Source organism: Humulus lupulus, chromosome 6, assembly GCF_963169125.1.
Source record: "Humulus lupulus chromosome 6, drHumLupu1.1, whole genome shotgun sequence".
NCBI classification, from domain to species: domain Eukaryota; kingdom Viridiplantae; phylum Streptophyta; class Magnoliopsida; order Rosales; family Cannabaceae; genus Humulus; species Humulus lupulus.
Genome location: NC_084798.1, coordinates 170,665,092 through 170,673,843, shown reverse-complemented (window position 1 = coordinate 170,673,843; position 8,752 = coordinate 170,665,092).

Below are 8,752 nucleotides of genomic sequence, written 5' to 3'. Positions count from 1 at the left end.
ATAGATGAATAAATGGCTGGGTACTAGGTCCTATTTATAGAGTTTAGGAATGAAGAGATCTTCATTTAACTTGAATAAAAATAATGGCTTTTTAAGTGAAAATAATTTGAATTATTGTTCAGCAGAGGCTGAAGACTCGTTCAAAAAGATGCTGGACTCATCAAGAGGTTGAAGGTTTGAATGGAGAACGTTTTTGAAAAATTTCAAAATATGCTGAGAGGGGCGATATATCGCCCCCTGTTGGCGATATATCGCCTGGGCCAATATGCCCGAGGCAATCGTGCAACGTTTCGTGTTTTTCGTATCTTCGTGCTGCGATATATCGCCCCCTATAGCTGCAATATATCGGCATACGCTGATTATTTAAACACGAAATTACACATTTTTAGCTTAATTTAAATTGAGTAAACAGCCTTCACTAAGCCCTCTAACGTTTTCAAAGTTGCTGACTGGCTTTAGAATATACAAATTTTAACCTTAATAAATTTAATCCTCAAAATACTTAATCATTAATAAACCCATACATAAGATGTGCTATTATCTAATTGGTTCTTATCTAAACCTTATAGTATAATAAATATTATCCTCAATATCAGTCATATTAATCAAACCTTATGTTAAAATTAATATTCCTAAACTATAGGTTAAACTTAGAAAATCTACAAGTACTACTATGAGTGTCCAAATAAATCCCGGTCTGAACCAAAAATCCACAGTCATAAAGATAATACTATTATTACTATAATACTACTATCTAACTAGCTAAGTAAAGTTCTTAGACACTACAATTCTCCCCTACTGAAAAGAATTTCGTCCTCGAAATTTACTTACCAAATAACTCCGGATACCGGCCTTGCATGTCCTCCTCCAACTCCCACGTTGCCTCTCGTTCAGAACTATTACTCCATAGGACTTTGACTATAGGAAAGCTCTTGGACCGTAACTGCTTCATCCCCCTATCTAGGATGCTAACCGGTCGTTCCTCGTAACTTAAGTCTTTCTGGAGTGCTATCGTATTGTACTTGAGGACGTGAGATTTGTCTGACACATATTTGCGTAGCATCGAGATGTGGAACATGTTACGACTATCTACTAGTGCTGGCGGTAGGGCTAGTCTATATGCAACTTCTCCCACTTTGTCCAATATCTCAAATGGACCTATGAATCGGGGACTAAGCTTGCCTTTCTTTCCAATCCGCTTTACACCTTACATAGGAGATATCTTCAAGAAGACTTGATCTCCAACTTGGAATTCCACATCGCGTCGCTTGGTATCCGCATAGCTTTTCTGATGGCTTTGAGCAGCAAGCATACACTGTCTAATAAGCACTACTGCTTCTTGAGCTTGTCTAACAGCTTCGGGACCTAGAAGCTCCCTTTCTCCTACCTCGTCCCAATGCAACGGCGATCGGCACCTTCTTCCATATAGCAACTCATAAGGTTCCATCCCGATCATTGAATGGTAGCTATTGTTGTATGAGAACTCGATCAGCAGCAAGTACTTATTCCATGATCCTCCGAAATCAAGTACACACGCGCGTAGCATATCCTCTAAAATCTGAATCGTACGCTCGGACTGCCCATCTGTTTGAGGATGAAAAGCTGTACTAAGACTTAACTTAGTACCCATAGCTTGCTGTAAACTCCCCCAAAATCTCGATGTAAACACTGATCCTCTATCTGACACTATTGTCTTGGGGATTCCATGCAAACGTACAATCTCTACATAGATGTCTTCATATTGGTCTGCCGTATATGAAGTCTTAACAGGCAGGAAATGAGCCGACTTGGTTAGTCTATCTATTACTATCCAAGTGGAATCATGCTGCCTATTTGTCCTTGGCAAACCCGTCATGAAGTCCATAGCTATATCATCCCACTTCCATTCTGGTACTCTACCTTTGATGGGTCTACTGCAACTCCATCTCTTGATATAATGTGCCCGAGGAACGCTACTTGTGAAAGCCAAAATTCGCATTTCTTAAATTTTGCGTAGAGTTGATGCTCCTTCAATCGCGTCAAAATCATCCTCAAATGTTCCTCGTGCTCTACTTCATCCTTGGAGTATATTAAAATGTCGTCGATGAACACAACGTCGAATTTATCTAAGTAATCCTTGAAGATCCTTTTCATTAAGTCCATAAACGCGGCTGGTGCGTTAGTAAGACCAAAAGACATAACCAAGAACTCGTAATGTCCATAACGAGTCCTAAAGGTTGTCTTAGGAATATCTTCTCCCTTTACCTTGAGTTGATGATACCCGAACCGTAAATCGATCTTTGAAAATACAGTCGCGCCTCGGAGTTGATCAAAAAAATCATCGATCCGAGGTAACGGGTACTTGTTCTTAATCGTTACCTTGTTCAGCTCGCGATAGTCGATACAAATCCGCATACTTCCGTCCTTCTTCTTCACGAATAGTACCGAAGCTCCCCACGACGAATGGCTCGGCCTAATAAAACCCAAGTCTAGGAGTTCTTGTAGCTGCGTCTTTAACTCCTTGAGTTATGTAGGTTCCATCCGGTATAGTGCCTTAGAGATAGGCTCAGTGTCTGGTACTAATTCTATCGTGAAGTCTATTTCCCGAGTTGGCGGCAATCCTGGCAAGTCATCGGGAAATACCTCTGGAAATTCTTGTATAACACGAACATCTCCAACCTTAAGTGGTGTCTCCCTTTCTAGATTTGTGATGCTGGCTAAGAATGCTTGACATCCTTTCTCCATCATTCTCTGAGCTTTGAGAGATGATACTAACGGGGTGTGTAATCCTGAAGCTTGTCCCATGAAGCATAATCTCTGGTCGTCAGGAGTCTCGAACATCACCTTCTTGCGTTTGCAGTCAATGGTTGCGCCATGCCGTGCTAGCCAATCCATGCCTATTATCACGTCAAAGTCTTTGATCACCAGTTCTATCAGGTCTCCTTCTAGTTCTATATCCTCAATCTTGATCGGTACGCCTCGTACTATCTATGATGATAGAACTACTTTGCCCGAAGGCAACTCGGTTACAAACCTAGTTCTAAATATTTCACAAGGTTTGTCTATTTTTTCTATCATTCCTAACGAGAAATACGAATGAGTGGCTCCCGAATCAAATAATACATAGCATAAGTTATTGAGGATAGAAACCTGACCTGTGACAACCTTATTGCTAGCATCAACCTCTCCTTGGGTTAAAGCAAAAACCCTAGCAGGAACCATCTTGTCGTCCTTCTTCCCTTCTGGCTTTCGCTGAGGACAATCTCCTTTACGATGCCCTTCCTGACCACAGTTAAAACATTCCTTGGTGTTTGCACGACATTCTCCAAGATGCTTCTTCTGACACTTAGCATATGGCGGGTATTCCACGTAACCCGGCCTATTTCCCCCATTATTTGTTCGTGCCCTTTTATCGCTGTCAGATTGCTTGTTGTCAGGATGCCTTCTCTTCTGACCGTTACCGTTGTTGCTGGACTGATTGTTGCCATTATGGTTGTTGTTCTGACTGGTCTGAGGTTGATTATGCTGTCTTGGTTCAGGCTTACTGGCTTCCTCTTTGCTTACATTAGCCTGCAACCTCTCTACTTCTATTGCCGTCTCAAGAACATAGGCATATGTAGTATTCCCCGGGTTTGCTAACTTAACCCCCATCTCAATCTTCGGTTGAAGTCCTCTAACAAATTTGTTCACGTTTAGAAAATCAGTTGGAACCATTTCAGATGTGAATTTAGCTAAGCGGTCGAACTAACGAGCATACTCTGCCACTGATAAAGTACTCTGCTTCAAGTTGGCGAACTCCTCAACTCTCGTAGCGAGTACAGCCAAATTGTAGTACTTTTTTTGGAAGAGCTCCACAAATCGAGTCCATGTCATGGTGGCAACATCATGCGATTACTGGACCAATTCCCACCATATCCTGACATCCTTCTTGAGCAAAGACGAGACGCAGGATATGCGGTCCGCATTACTGAGATTCATGTGCGTCAGAATCGGCTCCACGTTCCTTAGCCACTCTTCTGCCTCAAAGGGGTCTGTAGTCCCTTCGAAGTTTGGAGCGTGCTGCTTGCGGAACCTCTCATACACTGGCTCCATATTCGGTACTGGATATGGCGCGTAGTTCGCCACTGGCCATCCCCCATATGGACCAACTTGTTGGGGTGCTGGGGCCATTTGTTGTGGCTGCGGTTGCGGCGGAGGCTGAGGCTAAGTTTGAGCCTGTTGGCGTTGTTGCTGCAAAAGTTCCTTGACTTGTTGTCGTAGTCTAGCAATCTTTGCAGTGTTGTCAGCTGGTGGTGCTGGCGCGTTGCGGCTAGCAGTAGCACGCACTCCCCTTCTGCGAACTGGAGGGGCGTCATTGTTCGCTGGAACAGCGTTGGAGGCATTTTCGTTGGTGTGTGCAGATCTTCGGAGCGACATCGTAGCAAAATTCTAACAGTTGTAAGAAACATGTTAGAACTTTACCTAATAGGCTCTAAGGCAAAAACTTATTCTAAACAAACATATCTCGGACCTATTTATTATGACTTCTTATGAAAAATTATACAAGTCTCCTTTATTATTAAAGTGGGTTTCTATACTTAGAAAAACAAGCCATCTTTATTTTCTAAGTCTGTTTCTAATTATCCTATATGACTTAATTCTCAGGCTCGAAACTCATCTTTGTTCCAAAGTTAACCATATTGAAGGAGGGCTGGGATCAGTAAAATTGTTCCCACTACTATGGCCCCCTAACTCTCAATAAGGCACTTGGTTCATTGATTTGTATCCACCCTCACCGAACTTAGTCATTATTCATTTTATTTATTATTTATTATGATTGCAAAAATAAAATCAAACTCATACATGATAATAAAATAACATGATATTAATTTGGAAAAATAGTTTTCACTTATTACAATCATAAAACAAAGAAATAAATAAAACAAACAATGAAAAACTAACAATTCTAAAAATCAGGATTTTCTACATCCGATCCTTCATCTAGCATGTCATCATCCAGTTCTTCATAATCCTCTTTGTCTTGAGCCTCAAAATTTCCTCAGGGAAGATTCAAGAAGATCCTATGTTTTTGCTCATTAGTGAATTGAAACTCTAAATTATAGATGAACTTAAGTATGAGAAAATAATATCTTAGGGCTACTTGTAAGTCATCATCATTATTTATAGTCTCCCATATTTCTTCTAAAGTTGAAATTACTGAAGGAAAATCTTTTAAAAGCCTAATTACTAGGACATATTGTTCTGCAGCTCTCATCATGATTTTCTTAGTAATCTGAAGATGGTCTATCTCCTTGTGGAACAAAATCAATCTCCGAGTGATTTTCTCTAGTGTGCCTATGGTGTTTCTTGGTTCCCTTATTCTCTTTAAAGACTTAATGGCTCAGATATCCTCATTGGTTAAAGCTCCGTTCATACTTAACTGAAAACATAAATACTAAAAATCGTTAGCTATACACATAAGCAAAATAACTATAACTTAAATACTTACTTGGCGGTCAGATTCAGAGCTTTTGAGTGTATGTATTGAGGAGAACTTCATGCGAAGGAACCGTTGCTCTGATACCAACTATAATGACCTAACTACTCTAGACTTTTGGACCATTAACGAAAACTATACATAAACACTAATTCTTAATAACACTTACAAGTGATAAGATCATAACTTTATTAAAACTTTTAAAAAAAAAAACAAAGGTCAAACTTACATAAAATTTAAGTTAGGATATGGGATCCCATTGTTTTAAAACCAAAACATGACATAATGATAATTTAAAAAGAGATTACATAATAAAATGCGGAATAATACATATAAAAACCATAAGAACAAAAACTACATCCTCGAATCGAAACTCTCGGCTCTTTGAATCCATTCCGCCTCAATACACATTCCCCAAGCTTCCAAGAACCTTTCCCGCCACTATAGCTATTTTCCTGCACATATAAACATAAAGGAATGAGCCTAATGCCCAGCAAGGAAAATCTAACCTATAGCCATACACATATAAATTCATAATGCAACATAAAACATACCATAACACTTATGTCACATACATACTATAATGGCCATTATTACTTGGGGTCCCATAAACTAAACAAGTCATATGCCCAGTAGATTAGTGGGGTCTTGCTAGCTAAGCAAGTCATATGCCCATAATCGATTTGGGGCTTGTTAGTCATATAGGTCATATGCCCAAGTCTACAATCATACTTAACATAACATATTACATAACATAAAATCATAAGATAACATATAAAAGCATATAACACATAAATCTTATCCTATTTTCCTTACCAAAATAACCGGGATATGAGAACTGATTTGGGACCTTGGAACACTCCTAAAAACCATTTATAATATGGTGAGTATATTGAAGAAAAGGGATGAAAGTGAAAAAGGGACTATGCTATCAAAATATACTTACCAAAAACCTTGTGCTTAAGAACTTGGATTTCCTAACCAAGAATAAGAATAAGGTTAGAATGAGTAGAAGACTATGAGAATTTTTTTAAAGAACATAATACAGAAATGGACTAGAGTTTGGGATACCTTGAGTACTTCTATGATCAATCTAAACCTTGAACCGAAATGTGAATAAACCTTACCTCCCCAAGTGTTTGATAAGCTTATAGTGATCAAGCTTATAATTCCCAACACAAGTGTTTACACTCTCACACTCACCTAGCAACTTGCAACCTCTCAACTTAGAGTAATAGATGAATAAATGGCTGGGTACTAGGTCCTATTTATAGAGTTTAGGAATGAAGAGATCTTCATTTAACTTGAATAAAAATAATGGCTTTTTAAGTGAAAATAATTTGAATTATCGTTCAGCAGAGGCTGAAGACTCGTTCAAAAAGATGCTGGACTCATCAAGAGGTTGAAGGTTTGAATGGAGAAAGTTTTTGAAAACTTTCAAAATATGCTGAGAGGGGCGATATATCGCCTGGGCCCGTATGCCCGAGGCAATCGTGCAACGTTTCGTGTTTTTCGTATCTTCGTGCTGCGATATATTGCCCCCTATAGCTGCAATATATCGGCATACGCTGATTATTTAAACACGAAATTACACATTTTTAGCTTAATTTAAATTGAGTAAACAACCTTGACTAAGCCCTCTAACGTTTTCAAAGCTACTGACTGGCCTTAGAGTATTCAAATTTTAACCTTAATAAATTTAATCCTCAAAATACTTAATCATTAATAAACCCATACATAACATGTGCTATTATCTAATTGGTTCTTATCTAAACCTTATAGTATAATAAATATTATCCTCAATATCAGTCATATTAATCAAACCTTATGTTAAAATTAATATTCCTAAACTATAGGTTAAACTTAGAAAATCTACAAGTACTACTATGAGTGTCCAAATAAATCCCGGTTTGAACCAAAAATCCACAGTCATAAAGATAATACTATTATTACTATAATACTACTATCTAACTAGCTAAGTAAAGTTCTTGGACACTACAAATCTGTACTGAAGAAACTCAGTTAGCTCAGCTCATATGATCTTGAGTACAGATCTATAATCACAACTCTAAGTGGATTAGGCTATTACCAACATATTGGGGCTGAACCACTATAAAAAGTATGTGTGTTATTTACTTTCTTTATAAAACTGTCTGTGTCGTTTAATTTCTCTTGAAGGTTTTATCGTGTTTGACGTTCTCACGTCGTTGGCCAAAAACGCGGTCAACATATGGGTATTTATTAATTGTGAATTAATTAATTATTTAACCATATAGTTTTTATTTTGAAAAACTATAGGTTAAAATTAATATTAATCTTGTTTGGATTAATATAAAGAGAGAAAATAATTGCACTACCTTATTAATTCATCGTGACTCCACTATAGACTCGGAATTAAGCTCTTGAATTCATAGAACATATCTTCCAAACCATAAATACGTTATCCATTGTTATAACCATTACAGTCAGTCAATCCTCTACCGATGACTTACTAATGAGCTGGATACAAATTACTGTTTTACCCCTCATTAGTATTTTATCCTTAACTCCAACTAAGTTCCATATAAATGATATTTCCGGAAACTTAATCACAGAAATGTGATCTCAATCATTTAACCTTTTGAACAAAGCAATTAAGGATATCATCTTTTTACTTCTCATACAGAAGTTATAGATTTTATATCTATGAATAATACACTCACTCAATTACACTACTAAATCTCCAAGATGTAAGTATGGGCTAGATTGTAACGCCCTGGATAGCCAAGACCGCTACACTGTGTACTTATAAAGGTGCAAGACTTGCTAATCAAGTCATTAATTTTAAAACGTGTCACTAAACATGTATGAGCTAGGGTTAAAAAGGTTTTGGCCTTAAAAGTTTCATTTTATATACTTAAGCAGTTATATACACGGGATCCCAAAAGAAACAGAGTTTAAAAGTTGGATTACAGACTTCCAAAATAATACAAACAACTATTAGCCATACTAAGGAAAAATGGACAATCTCTGGGTCTCGCGTCCCTGCCTAAACCTCAACAGTTGCGGCAGAGCAGCTGGCCATGTACATTCTGCTCGCAGAGCTCTCCAAATCAAGGTTGTTCAAGCTTGCTCTTGCCTTTACCTGCACCACGTAGCACCCGTGAGCCAAGGCCCAACAAGAAAACAAGTGCAACACAAACAGTAATAACAGATAGTAAATTCACTAAGCATGAACCCTCATCAAATAATCCACATTAATCATTCAGCATATATTCAGAATCAAGGATGCAATCAATCACTTATAACATTCATAAC